General features: G+C 48.8%; 1 protein-coding gene across 4 annotated transcripts in view; it reads right to left on the bottom strand.

Moving 5' to 3' along the window:
* Lrrc8d (leucine rich repeat containing 8 VRAC subunit D) overlaps positions 1–15466 on the bottom strand; it is a 108639-nt gene that overhangs the window by 68898 nt on the left and 24275 nt on the right. For 3 of the 4 annotated variants that reach the window (XM_040733388.1, XM_040733390.1, XM_040733389.1), the window contains one exon: positions 13029–13193. The gene's annotated coding sequence lies outside the window, so the exon portion shown is untranslated. Of the gene's footprint in view, positions 1–13028; positions 13194–13347; positions 13496–15466 lie in introns of those variants that run through there. The other variant, XM_013118651.3, reaches the window with a different exon arrangement.

Genomic DNA, 15466 nt, shown 5'->3' with positions numbered 1-15466 from the left:
GGCAAGGCAGGGGTAGTCCCCAGAGGCTTCACGGGTGTTCCTCTGCCAACCCACCCTCCTGGTTCAGAAGTGAGCATGAAGTCACACTGACTGCCCTCACCGGCAGCTACTGAACAGTGCGATGGGGTTTTAGCACAAATGGCAAAACCTCATCAGCATGTCAGCATTGTCTTAAAGTACCCCAGGAACTCACTCACTTGTAAAACATCTACTATTGGTGGTGGTGAGGAGAATGGGGGGCACGGAGCAGGAGGAGAGGAGACAGGGGGAACTGGGATTGGAATGTAAAAAATAAATTAATGAGAAAAAAACACACCCACACACAAAAATAAATTCTAAGATACCCCCCAAAAAGACACGTTGTTACATTCTGTTCATAATCACCTACAAGGCAACTGTTCATACATGTGAGCCCAGGCAACATCTGCAGTACATGCCTGTCCGTCATACCTGACATACATGTAACAACAGCAATAAAAAGTCACCATTTATCCAATTGCAATGAGCCATGCTGCTTTTCCTAATTTTCGTAATTCGGATCTGCTTTGTGTCAGATGCACAAATGAATTCCATTTTGGAAATAAATGTTTAACAGATGCTAATTTTTAAAACTCAGATAATACAGAAAGCTCTGTTTTTTAAAAAGCAGCAATTATCTATAGGGTTAGAGGCTCAGTTTCCAGCACCCATTTTGGGCAGCAAACTTCAGGTCCTGGGGATCCGATGACCCTGGCCTGCACATACACAGATATACACACATCATTAAAAACAAACCTTTCTGCCAGGTGGCAGTGGCGGCGCACGCATTTAATCCCAGCACTCGGGAGGCATAGGCAGGTGGATCTCTGTGAGTTCGAGACCAACCTGGTCTACAGAGCTAGTTTCAGGACAGCCTCCAAAGCCACAGAGAAACCCTGTCTCAAAAAAACAAACAAACAAACAAACAAACAAAATAAACCTTCCTAAAAACCATGTTCAACTTTACCACTGAGCAAGAGTTACTCTTAATGTATTCATGGATATCCCTTCCAAATTTTATCTACGCATATCACATATGTGTAACCATCTTTCCTTTTAAAAAGCAGAAGTCGGGCTGGAGAGATGGTTCAGCAGTTAAGAGCACTGACTGTTCTTCCAGAGGTCCTGAGTTCAATTCCCAGCAACCACATGGTGGCTCACAACCACCTTGAATGAGATCTGGTGCCCTCCACTGGCATGCAGACAGAAGACTGTATACACAATAAATAAATAAAATATTTTTTAAAAAAAAAGAAAAAAAGCAGAAGTCGGTGGCCAGCAAGGTGACCCAGTGGCGAAGGCACCTGCTGCCTAAGTCTGACACCTGAGTTTGATTGCCCGAACTGGTGTGAGGGTTCGAGAAGAGCTGACTCCACAGGGTTATCCCCCGACCTCCATACACGAACCGTGACATTCCTGAGTGACGTACACACACACACACACACACACACACACACACACACACACACACACACACGGGGAATGAACACACCCCGTAAGAGCCAACATTCACAACATCAGTGACGATGTATATACACACACACACTGAATATACCCCCGTAAGAATCAACATGGCTGTGTCAAAGACCCTAATGCCTCAAATCTTAGGGAACGAAGCCTTCCCTCAGTCGGGCTCAGAGGGATTGCAAGGCCTTCCGCTGGCCCAACTACGGACACTGGAGGTGTGTGCAGAAAACATCAACCGCAGCTCCCTCCTCCAGCAAGACCACAGCTTACGATGGCTCCTACAGGGAGCTAACTGCTAAGCTTCCTGGCTACTGTGCATCTCCGTGAAAATGCAAGGCCCTCCAGACCCCAGCTGTTCTGTACACGAGTCTGTTATTCCTTCATCTCCCTGGCCCCAGGCAGGCCCGTCCTAAAGCTGTGCACATCGCTAATAACAGTAATAAGGAAACTGAGGTGGGGGGGTCAGTCATAAACGCTAAGGCAACCGTCAAACACTTTTAAAGAAAGTATGGTCAGGTGTGGCAATATGTGACTGTAATCCCAGAGGCAGAGAGGATAGCATTGTGAGCCAGCTGGACGCCCATCTGAACAACACAGTGAGAAACGACAAAACAAACAAAAAGCCATGTAACTCGGAAAAGAGGCAGCTAAGATCAAACGTAACAACTGAACAGCAATCGCAGACATAGTAAATACTAACCCTTCCCCGCTGATCCCATTAAATGTGAATGTCTTGAATATACTTATACCGTACTGGCAACATAGGAAAAAAAATTCTGTCCGCAAGAAACACGCTAAATATAAAGAGGGAGGAACTGGGCATGGCATGGGCTTTTGAAACCTCAAAGCCCACCCCTAGGGACATATTTCTTCCAACAAGGCCACACCCCCAATCCTTCTAATCCTATCAAAGACTTCCACAGCCTGGTGACTAAGCATTCAAAGAGTCTACGGGGACCATTCTTTTTTTTTTTTAAAGAGTTATTTATTTATTATGAATATAACGTCCTGCCTCCATGTATGTCTGTATGCCAGAAGAGGGCGCCAGATCTCATTACGGATGGTTGTGAGCCACCATGTGGTTGCTGGGAATTGAACTCAGGACCTCTGGAAGAGCAGTCAGTGCTCTTAACCTCTGAGCCATCTCTCCAGCCCCTACGGGGACCGTTCTTATTCAAGTCACCACCAGCAGAAGGTCAGATGGTAGTCTATTCTTAAATGTGACGTCTAAGAAGGCTATTTCCCCAGTGAGATATGCCACACTAATCAAACGTCATCTTAGAAACAGACTCATAGGAGACAGCCATTGACGACAAGACCATCTCAAAGCATGCCCGAGGAATGCTTCCAAGTCACACATATATTCTCATACTTCATGCCAAACCAATATATAAACAACAACACTAGTATTAGACTTGACTTTATGAGGTTACAGAAATGACTGGAAACCTCCCGTTGGGTGACCATGCTGGAATCTTTGATCCCTGCTGTCCTGAGTTCACACTCAGGCTACTTAGTTTATTTAGAGAAAGCATATCCTTCCTGTTGTTTCTCAGGAAATGGGAGAACACATTTAGAGACCACGGTTTAAGATCAAGATGAAGCAGTTTTCATTTTTAAACCACGCCTCACTTTGAAGAATATTTAATTACGGGGGTTTGAGAGTTTGAGAAACTAGGCAAGTGGAGTGGAGAGGAAATCGTATTCTCAGCCTTAAAAGAGTGGAGTTTCGTAAAAACACTTCACGAGGTCAGCTACACCCTGTTTCTTCCTGTGAAGGATTTTCCAAGCGCTGAGATGTGTAAGGGCGGCATAATGTGGGGGAAGTGCCCAGGTTTCTGGGATCTCTAAGAGCCTAACGATTAGAGGCTTAATTGTAAAAAGAGTGTCCTATCACCTTCGGAGCTTGTTAAGTTATTACAGTAATCTCCACAGCCACTTACTTGACCTGGATTCACCCTGTAATACCAGCCACACCTCTGGGGCCCTGGGGGTTTAGCTCCATTCTTAAAAGTCAGCCGCCGCAGGGAGAACCACGTTGTCACACAAGAGGAACACACAACACTCACAGCTTCACCGTCCTGTCAGGCCGTGCCCTCACCCCCACTGACACCCAGGGCCACAAACAAATTACCCTGCAGCTGGCCTGATCTTAAGCCATCAACCCCCTAAAGACACAGTCACCGAAGAGCTACTGTGAGCAGTGTCTTCTCCTTAAGGTTTTTCTAAAGGGGTACAAGTCTCCCCGGAGTCCTGGAGCTACAGGAAATGAGAAGACATAAAATTTAACTCCCTCCACTACCAAACAGGAAAACACACGCTTGTACACACAGAAATCAACCTCTGCTCACTCACCCTGCCTCTCATCTCCTGCTTTCTCCACCTGAGTCAAAGCTACACGCAACTCTCCTAACTACCAACTAAATACCTGACCAAACCTAGCCGCCTCTGTTCTCTTATAATGACGTCCCCGTGTCCCCTGAGGGCCCGGCAGCTGCTCCCTTTTCACAACCCCGGGGTGACCTGGTGGCTTACTGAGCTCCAGACACCACATACGAAGAGGACAATAAGTAATTCTTTCACGGAGGTTATTGTTAGGATTACATGACTTTCTGTTACCTGACTAAGTGCTTTCTGTTGTTCACTCGGCCTTTGGTCCTTTGGCCATGCCTGGAGGATGTCAATTACGTCTGCGGCTAGGCTGATCTGGTCCAGCCATGTGTACCTGGCACTGTCTCCACATTCCCCCTGGGACCCACACTTCTCAATGTCCTACAGACACCCCAGCTTCGATTCAAACAAACTGCCAGGATCGGCGAGATGGCTCAGTACGTAGGGCCACACGCTGCCGAGTCGGTTAACGTTGAGTTCAGACCCCCGGGGAAACCCAGAAGATGGGAGAGACCCGACACCTGCAAGCTATCCCTTGACCTCCACATGTACACTGTGGAACGTGAGGACCCCTTACCTCCCACCAACTCAATAAAATAAGTGTGAAAAAGGTTTTTACACAAACTCACCGTTCTCTCCAAACTTGTCCTTCTTTCGTTTCCTGTCCTCACTGATGACATCTCAGTGACAGTTTCCTTCCTTCCATCCTACCTTCCTTCCTTCCTTCCTTCCTTCCTTCCTTCCTTCCTTCCTTCCTTTCTTCCTTCCTTCCTACCTTCCTTCCTCCTGTCCATTTTCTACCCAAAAGCAGAGCCAATTCTTTCTCCTACCTATTTCTCCAGCCTGTCCTGTTCTCCCATCACTTCAGCTGAAGACCGCATTATCTCTGCTGGACCATCGTGGACCACTGCAGCACCCCTGAACTTGTGCTCCAGACACCGTACACCTTAAGAAAGTAAGCTGAGCATTTCTTTAAGATCCGAGACTCCGCAGCACTGTTGGGACGAAGCCCACGCTTCCAGAATGGGTGTGAGCTGAACCAAGACTAATGGAAAGGCGTCTCTGTTCTCCTCCCCATCCCAATCCCTTGGCTCTGCGACACTGCTACTCTGGTTCTGTCTGTGCCTCTAAACCGTGGCTGCTCCTCATCGAAACGGCTTTGTCCTGCTCGGCTGGGTAAATCATGCTCACACTAAACACCAAAATGACCTGTGTTAGGGATTCCTTCCCTCATAAAGGGGAAAGCATAAAATCAGCTCCTTTGTGTCCTGCTCTCTGCTACCTGTCACAGGGTCCTACTCTGTTACCTGTCACAATGCATTCTAGCCATCTGTCCGTCTTAAACCCCTAAGCCTGGCCAGCGGTGCATGAGTCTATCTTGTGACCTAATTCTAGATAGTGGTTTATGGGCCTGTCCCCTGAGTTCAGGAACTTTTCAATTCTCTGTTGTATTTCGTCCGAACTTAACACAATGTCAGGTACACGAGAGCTAAGAAGACAGCCGAAGGGGAACTAAGACGGAATAGCCTGGGGTTTGGAAAGTATCTGTAGAATATTGAGGTAGCTTGGACACCAATCACAGTACGACAGGGGGTTAACAGGAAAGGTGTGTCTGACGGCTGAGGAGGGTAGCATAGAGGAATCTGAACACGAAATGGGAAGTCCCCCGTGCGTGCTAAGGGCCATGATAATCACTCAGCCAAATAGATGATAAATCCTGTTGAAAGCCCATTAGTGGGAGAACGATTCCAGCAGAGAGATTGGTTTTTATCTGTCTAAGCAGGTTCAGGAGTCAGAACATTCGCTGTTATAATTTTATCACACTTAATACAAGCTTAGTCATCGCCAGTAATTAAATAAAAACTGAAACTCTCTCTTGTTGGAATGCTCTCTTATATTACCTTAAGAACTATAGACAAAGGGTTCGGGCATAGGTCAATTGGTAATGCCCTGGGTTCAAACACTAGCAGACCAATTAACTAGGTATGGTGGCACACTCCTTTAGTCCCGCAGCTAGAGGATGAAGGCATAAGGACCAGACATTCGAGGTCATCTTCAGATGTTTGGGGCCATCTGGGCTATGTGAGACCCTGTTTCAAAAGAAAAAAACTAAGGCCAGGCGGTGGTGGCACATGCCTTTAATCCTAGCACTTGGGAAGCAGAAGCAGGGACAGGTGGATCTCTGGGAGTTTGAGGACAGTTTGGTCTACATAGTGAGTTCCAGGACAGCCAAAGCTGTTTCAAGCAAACAAAAGCAAATAAACAAAAGCAAAACCACAACCTATAGTTCATACAACATATAACCCTAGAACAGATTGGAATGGGCGCCACCATTTTTGGCCTATAATACCTTGTTGTCCTGCAATATACAGCAAGGTCAAATTTATTTATTTAGTGACCTCAAATTCATTTACAATAGAAATCCAAGCAATGCACACTGCACTTTGTCCTGGAATGCAGAGGCTTACCCATCAAATAAAATAACGCAGTATCCAGTGCGATATACATTGCAGAAATGAGACCTCGTGGACTGGGAAACGGGGAGCAAACCAAGCTGAAACTGACGCTGTTTTCCCAGTAATCAAGAGACATCTATAATTAACAGGCTTTCAAGGGTATGCCCCCAAGTATTACCACATCGTGCCTCATAAAACTTTCAAAACCTCCCAAGCTTCACAAGCTTCCACGGGGCACTGGAGAAGACAAGAGAAGCCTCCACCAAAGGGAGGCACCAGTGCCCTCCAATGAGGACCAGGGTGGCAGAGGGCCACAGCGGCCACCCAGCAAGCAGGCACACACATAATGTTAAAAGTCAGTTGCCATCGAGCTACAGAGCGCGTTCCACATCAGTAGACACACCTAGAAGATGTATTTGTGTGTGCAACTCGCGAAGACGCCAACAGCAGCTACAGCTTAATTGGTAGTGTTTGACTAGCGCGCAGGAGGCCCTGGGCTTGATCCCGGTACTGCCATGGGCCAGGCGTGGTAGAACACGTCTGTAATCCCAGGCCTCAGGAGGTGGGGACAAGAGAATTAAAAGTCCACGTTTGCCGCTGGCTACAAGCTGGAGGCCAGCTGAGGGTACTGTAGAGCCAGACGAAAAAGAGCTAAGACCCGCCAACAAAAGTGAGCAGACGCGCTTTAGAACAGTCTGAGAGCGGGTACAGCCCAGAGGTGGGAGGCTTGCTGCCGGGTGGGGCAGTCCCTGGCTCGATCCTCGGCATCACAAAAAACTAAAATAACAAACTTAAACCACTCCTGAACTCCCGAAGTCACATTACCATGTCAATCATGCTAAGCAGATTAATTAATCACATAAACGCACCCGTAACAGTGAGACAGTGTATTGAAGGCCCAAGAGCACACACACGCCAACTGAACAGAATCCACCGCTCCCAGCAATGGCCACAGAAGTGTAGAGTGGATTCCATGATAAAGTAAGGCGGAGGGAAATTACTCAAAAAAAAAAAAAATCCTTTAAAATGGGTTCGTGATAAACTGGGCCAGGAGGCACCCAGCTATAACTCTAGCACTCCAGGGGTGTGGGCAGGAGGATCAGAAGTTCAAGGACATCCTCAGCTACCTTTCGAGTCTGAGGCTAGCCTAAGCTAAGTGAGCCTCTGTCCTTTTCTTCTTCTTTTTTAACCTGAGACAGGGCTTCTGTGTAATCCTGGCTGTCCTGGAACCCACTCTTAGAGACCAGTCTGGTCTCAAATTCAGAGAGACCCACCTTCCTCTGCCTCTTCGAATGTGTGCAGTGCAAAAATATCACGGGGCTGTGAGTCTGTGTGAGTGAGTGAGTGAGTGTGTGTGTGTGTGTGTGTGTGTGTGTGTGTGTACATAAGTAGGTGCAGTTCCAGAAAGTAATGGGACATATGTACAGATACAAACACACATTATTAAATACAATAAAATATTTTTTAAAGAGTAACAAAGGACTCACTCACAGGACGCATCGGATACTCTATGAAAATCCTTTCAAGGAAAAAGAAGACTCGGCAGAGAAAAGCAAGACACCGAAAGACAGGAAGAGAGATTCGGAGAAAGGGCAATTAATTAACGAAGTAGCCTTAACGTCAACAGCGATCACAAAAAAAGGCAAAACTGAACTATCAGGTCCAATTAAAGTCAGCTAATAACCATGGGAGATTTGCTAGTAAAATAAGTCATTATGGCTCCTAAATTTTAAAGAGAGACGTAAAATCATCTGTATATTTAATGACACGGAAAAAGAAGTGGACCCACCTAGAGAAACAAAAAATGCTGGCGGGGAGGGGCAAGAGAGGGGAGGGTGGTGGCGAGAACAGAAAGCTCAACAGACTTTCTTGCATGAAAACTTAAAAACCAGTCTCAAGACATCACGCAATGCTGGGTGTGGTGCGTGGCGCACGCCTTTGATCCCAGCACCCAGGAGGCAGAGGCGCGTGGACCTCTCTCTATGAGACCAAGGCCAGCCTGGCATAGCGAATGACACCAGTTCCCAAAGTAACAAAAAAAGTCATATGGAGCACGAGTGGAGATGAGAACTTGACATTTGCACAATCCCTAATACCACCAGCACAAGATGTGCGGCGATCCAGTAAGACCACTTGCACACAACTGTGTCAAAACTCACCCAGCTGGATGGATGGCTCAGCATTTAAGCCCAGCTCCTACAGGGAGGCTCACAGTCACCTGTCACTCCAGTTCCAGGGCATCCAACGCTCTCTGCTTGGCCTCCATGGGCACACACTCACCCCCCACATATACATAAAAAAATAAGTCTTATTAAAAACTGAGGCCAATAACTCTATGCATCCTGGCTCCTCAAAGAAAAGGAAAATCATCTACGAAAGTCAAAACTATTTACAAAAAACACTGGCTCCCTCACAACTCTCTCCCGAACATCTGCACCCTCACCAAGGTTTGAACTTAACCATCACCATAAAGGCACGTCAGACTAGACAAACCATGATCTCTGCTTTCTGCAGGTGCGAGAGAGAAAAGGGGGGGGGGAGAAACAGACAGACAGAGAGACAGACAGAGACAGAGAGACAGACAGAGAGAGCATGTGCGCAGGAGTTGGGGGGGGGGATGTTTAAGACAGGGCCTCCACACATCTGGAATAGGCCAGGCTTTGTCTATGTAAATCACAATCTATGCCTGTCTCTGTTTCTTTCCACAAACAGGGTCATTACCCAGCATGCACAGCACCAAGAGAACCACAGACCATCCATACAAGTGTCTGGAAAGTATATGAGACATTAACTAAATAGGGGACGGGCACATACGCAACAAGGTCTCAGTGTGTAGTCCAGGCTAGCCTCAAACTCATTCCCCGAGTACTGGCATTACAGTCACACACCACCATGCCTGGCCTAAGAAATGTTTTCTCTTTTAGCCAGATGAAGAACTTCATATACTAGCCCTAGTAGACTTCGCTGACCCACTTAAAGCATATTAAGCAGAACAGTGACAAAACTGTCATAATAGCCAGAGAGACTGATTCGATATGAATGTCTACTCTTTCTCCGCTGCAGAGCAGGAACAAATAATAGAACCCTTTCCACGTGCTTAGCACACACTGTAAAGACTAAGGGTGAGACGCGCTTGGCTTCTGGGAGATGAATACAAGGCTGGTTGGTATGGAGGAGGCAGCCAAGACAGCAGGGAGTCCGCAGGTGGTGTCCCAGTCCTGGCAAATGCAAGCAAGGGGTGTTCACGGTGGGTGGGGGTGGAGGATAAGAAGAAACCCCATTACCCATGACCGAGTAACTATTAGATTTCAAAATTGACCCTGAAAAACAACTTCAGATTAGATCTGAAGTCAGGACTTCGCACATCAAAGAGGAAGAAAATCACACCCAGGAACCCTTACCGTCTGAGGGGCAATGTACTATGGATGTGGCCACTCTTCCGTCTGGACAGTTGGGCTAAGGTCCCAAGGGGGGGAGGATCCCACACCCTGAGTCACTGCAGCACACTCAGAAATGCCATTTCACAAACACAGACAGCTGTGATCGTTACTCTGTATCTAGTTGAAAGATATTAAGTAACTAAGTCACCACAGATGACAAAAATAAAGTCTAGACCAGTCAAGACCTCTGAAATCTACTAGTAAATTAAAAACATCCTGATTTTTGTGAGAGCTGAGAAGCAACGATACTCTTCTGACAGAGACAGTAATTTTTACTTTATAATCCACGTGAAGAAAGTAAGAGGGTTTTGAAACAAGGAAAACCTGAGCTTGCCTTGCTCTCCGCTGCAAATCCACTCTTGAGCACCAACTTCTCCTTGGCATTTAACATCAAAGCCAGCCACCCTTCACCCTCCGTCTCTCTGCTGGGAGAGACAAGCCCACTTTTCAAGCAAGCCCTCCGTGCAGGCAGAATGGCAGTGCCTGGCATGTAAGGAAACCTGGATTCATCGATTTCCCTGTTTCTCTCCCTAACATTTCCACAAAGTACTACAGAGTCAGGACTTTAGACCACTAAAGACACTTACACCTGACGACAAGTGTTTTATGTATCATTTCCCAGAGAAAATGTGCCAGATTTTTAATTAACATCTTTCTAGATATATATACATATATATAAAGATGTTAATATATATGTTAATATAGCCTTAAATTTAAGTCATGCGAAGGCAATAAACTTAGTTCCACACCGCAACTTTTGTTTTGGATTAAAAGTTTTCGTGTATCCCAGGTCAGCCTCCAACTGCTATGTCACTTAGGCGGTCTCTGCCTTCCCAATGCTGGAATTACAGGTATACATCCACCACAGAAAATCGACACAGAGCTGGGAATCAGACCTAGGGCTTCTTGCACAGTATGTAAGCCATACCCACAGCCCCTTCTAGGGACCATTACCAAAAATAAATAAATAAAAATTCATGTGTTAATGTAAAGTTCAACGAATTTACCGGGGGACGCCTGATCAGAGCTCCCTTTCTGGATTGACAAAGGGCCACTTGATCTAACACAGCTCTCTCCTCCTGAGGCAACGACTTCCCAGACTACCAATGACTTGAGGGCCACCAACACAAGAGGCTTGTCTAAGACCCAGCGTCCCACTGACTAGCACAGCCCTGATGCATTTCTCAGAGACCTTAGTTCTCTCTCCAGGCGAGGACTGTTTCGCCTCTCTGTTACCAGAAACTGCCGATTACACACACGTAAGATACAGAAAGCAGCCCTGCGAACAGCCAAGGACGCCTAAAGCCTACATTATTTCTGAGTTTAAACTCTACTGGGGTGGGGGGGGGGTTAGCTCAGTAGTCAGGAGCACTGGCTGCTCTTCCAAAGGACCTAGGTTCAATTCCCGGCAACCACAAACACCTCTGACTCCACTTCCAGAGGATCTGAGGCCCTCTGCTGCCCTCCACAGGCACCTGGCGCACACACAGGGTGCACAGACACACACACACACACACACACAAAATAAATATGATAAAATGTTTAATTCATGAGTGCTCTAAAGAATCACTGAAACGGGGAGACACTATTATTGAAACTGTCTCCAAATTGCTCATATGAAAAACAAGTAGGGCCGGGCGTTGGTGGCACACACCTTTAAATCCCAGCACTTGGGAGGCAGAATCAGGTGGATCTCTATGAGTTCAAGGCCAGCCCACAGAGTGACTTCCAGGACAGCCTCCAAAACAATACAGAGAAACCCTGTCTCGAAAAAAGAAAGAAAGCAAGAAAGAGAAAGAAGTTGGGCACAAACTTACTAACCTATCCGGGAGTTTTCTTGAAAGTAAAATTATTTACACACACACACACACACACACACAAAGTATTTTGCTGTTACGTCTTCAGGGTTAGAAGGATATAGCTATTAGAATGACGTGGTCAGGCTGGGTGTGACGTTGCCAGACTTTGAATACAGCATGTGGGGGGGCAAAGGCAAGAGAACCTATGTGCTGCAGACTGCTCAGTGCTACACACGCTCAGTGCTACACACACGCTCAGTGCTACATGGTGAGACCCTGGGCCCCAATTCCCACTGCGTGGCACAGATTTAAATTCAGGAATCGTCTTGTCTCTTGGTTGCCCCAAAGAACCAAAGAACGGAAGCTGAAGTTTGCACAAGAGAAAGACCCCCCTTCTGGCAGAGTGTCACTTTCCCTCCTGTCATCTGCTCTCAAACCTGTCACAATAACCATCCCATCGAACGCTCTTCTCAACCCAAGGTGGTTCCCTAGTGTCCCGCCTCAACACAGCCCTCTCCCCGTGGATAAATAACTGGCAGTCCAATAAGACCAGGCCGTCTCCTCCAGCGAGGGAAAAGTAAACCCAAGTCCGCGGAGAGAAGAGCATCCTCGGAACTGAAGGCGCAAAGTCTGCAGCATACACCCACCTGTCCCCTTCTGTTAACATCTGGGACCAAGCAAGGCGTGCTTAGGGAATTATATCTACCTAGTGAGTTGGAGAAAAATCAATCTCCATTTCAGTCTGGTGACAACTGGAATTTAATAAATTTAAAAAAAAAAAACACCGTCTGGCTCATATTTATAAAGCACCGTGTTTCCACACTGTGAAACCACAGCAGAGGCTAGCAAGCCAGACACCAGACTAAACACCTCAGAACTCACTGCTGTCGATCATTTGTGGTCCCTACCCCCCCCGTGTGTGTGTGTGTCTGCACTCGCAATCCCCCTCAATGCCTGATGGCCTGCCTCTGGAAGCAACCCACCTCCTCCCCAGTTTCCCAGCCTAGCTTACTCCTCTTAACTCTTTACCCAGAGTTCATCAGCTTCCTCCTTGCTTCTCCATGTTCCTCTCACACCAACTTCACCAACACCCAGGCTTCCCACAACGGTATTTAGACAGCCTCGGGCCAGAGAGGGAGGAACAAAGAGCAGCTGCTGCTGCTCGGGGCAGCAGCTGGAGAGGGTAAGTAGTGGGGGCAGCTGGATACTGACTCCAGGAGGCGGCCCAGACAGTCCCAGGGCAGCCCAGGGGCCAGCCCAGCCTGGACAGAACCAATCTAAGGGAGCATCCTGAGGTCCCCAAACCGCGGAGCCCAGAACCCTCCTGCCCTGTCCCATACACCTTGGGGGTGGCGACAAAGTGGTGTTGGAGGAGGACATAGTGGCAGGGACAGGCGATCGAGCTAGTCCCTGCGAGCGAGCGACAACCCCTCGCCTTCCCGCCCCGGCCCGCGCACCTGGACCAGGTGGCCACCCTGCTCCCTCAGGGCGCTCTCGAGGACTCGGCTGCGGGCGAGCGAGCGAGCGGGCGGGCGGGCTCCGGGGGCTGGAACCGCTGCGACGCGAGACTTCACTCCTCCATCCTGGGAGCCGGCAGCACGTTACAGTCAGCAGTGCACTTCCTGTTTCAAAAAGAGCGAGAGAGTGTGTTGGCCGAGGGGGGCGCGGAGCAGCCGCCGGGCGAACGGGCGGGCGAGCGAGGGGCAGCGGCTCGCACAACCGGCCATCCAGCTTGCGATCGCCCCGCCGCCACCGCCGCCGGGGGCCCCCCCGCACCTCCAGGCTCGCTCGCTTCCCCGGGCCCGGCCTCCCCCTGCCGGCCGCGGCTCCGGTCCACCGCTCCAGTCCGAGCTGCAGGACGCACGCTCCCGGCTCCCTCGGGGTGGGCAGCGGCCACTTGGCCTTCGCCTCCCTGCCCTGCCTCCGCCTCCGGAGAGAAGAATCACCTCCTCCGGGAAGGTGGAAAGGCAGGCGAGACCCGAGCTTGGCCGCGGGGGGAGAGGAGGCTGCGAGTATGCAAATCTGGGAAGTTAGCTGCTGCATCCCAGCAGACCCACACGCAGTTTCAGGATGGGAAATTACTTGTCTCGTGCTGACTCAAGGGAGGAGCGTGTGCACAGCCGCCGCAGTGGGGCCGCCACGAACCCCGGGGTGCAGGGCGGGGGCACCCTGGAAACAGGCTGGGTTTCTCCCAGGGTCTCCCTCCGGATCACGGGGTCGCCAGCCCAGGTACCAGATGACCCCGCCCCCATTACCACCCATTCTCTCCACCCCCACCTCCGGGCTTAACCCTAAACTTTTCTTCCACGTGGTTACGAATCACAGAAAAGTTGTTCTTGAGTTCTGAGGTCACGTTCATTTTGGTCAAACTCCGAGTTGATTTCCTTTTCTGTTCTCTTTTTTTTTTTAATTATTATTATGTATTTATGGCGGGGTGGGAGGGGTGGAGGAGGTGGGCGGCGCATGCGTACACAATGCACGTGTGGCGGTCAGAGAACCACTTTTAAGAGCCGGCTGTCTCCTTCCACCACGTGGATCGGGGGAGAGGGGGGCTTGGTGGCAAACGCACTTACAGGCTGGCCCTGGCTTAAAGGAATTTCAGAGTAGTAAACGGAGGTGTACGGGAAGGGGTGCGGGGGGAGTGCGGGCAGGGGCGCGGCGGGAGGTGACTCAGCAATAAAAGGCTCTTGCCACCAAGCCCCACGTCCTACCTGGTGGAAGGAGAGAACCAGTTTCCACAATTTGTCCTCTGACCCCCATGGGTGCCGTGGCCCACGGGTGCCCTCATGCATATAAGTAAATAACTATTTTCTTTTAAATTGTAAAAAAGTAAACAGGTGACTCAAAATCCACCAGAGTCAAGGAAGGGCTTGCCAGCCTCAGAAGTTTGCCTGCCCCTGCCCCTGTCTCAGGCAAGGGGCACTTAGCACATGGCTGTGGCATCGACTTAGCACAGCGCTGTGGCATCCGCCTGCTGGTTTCAGTAAGTCAGTCCCGTTTCCAAACCGAAAACAGAACAGAGACAATAAACCCTGATGATTCTATATAAGAAGCTAACCTCTTGACAGTAGGAAGAAACTGGTACAGATTGAAGCCCTACTCAGTCCTCGACAGATTCGTCTCATTCCCCTCTAGGTCTTAGTATCTCCCAACAGATCTGTAAAAAACGCGTTGCTCCCATATTCCCAGATGAGGAAACAGGGTCAAGAAGTTAAGTGACCGACCCGATGTCTCAACTACAGAGTGGTCCACTGGAGAGGCTGGACACAGGTTTTTGCTAAGTATAAAATCTGGGTCATTTCCTCTCTGGGCTAGCTTCTAGGGGAAAAGTCAAGCCGGAGACCATCTGGGATCCAAATGATGCTAGTAATTCAGGCTCCCCCACGGTGGGATGTGTTGGGCTTTTCACCCACCTGCCTTTGCAAGTACCTTGATGACTCAGGCAGAGGACGTTGTGCGCTCATCTGTGATCAGTGCTGGCTCCGTGAGCCTTTTCAGGGTTACTTGGTAGCAAGAGTTCAAGAGGTTCTGGTGGCCACTTACATGCCCAGGTACAAAGTCTGTCCCATGCAGAACCCAACTAGCTAATATTTGTCCCGTGAATTCCTTTTTTGCCTAATGGGGCAGTTTTGTTCTTGGTGTGTGTGTGTGTGTCCTTATTTTTTAACACTTTTTTATTATATATTTAAATTAGAAACATGTCAGTCCCAGCTCCCTCTCCCTCTCCTCCACATCCACTCCCCCCCAACCCCCCACCCAACTAATGGGGCAATTTTAAGGCAAATGCTGCTTGCAAAACCAAATGCCTGCCTGAAAACTTTTAGGAAAATGACTGCCCATCTCCCGTTGCCCATTTCCTTCTGCTTCTGCACCTGTTTTTACCACACCCATCTGT

This window comes from Mesocricetus auratus, unplaced genomic scaffold, assembly GCF_017639785.1.
Source record: "Mesocricetus auratus isolate SY011 unplaced genomic scaffold, BCM_Maur_2.0 Super-Scaffold_100031, whole genome shotgun sequence".
Lineage (NCBI taxonomy): Eukaryota > Metazoa > Chordata > Mammalia > Rodentia > Cricetidae > Mesocricetus > Mesocricetus auratus.
This window is presented reverse-complemented; position numbering and strand designations above follow the sequence as displayed.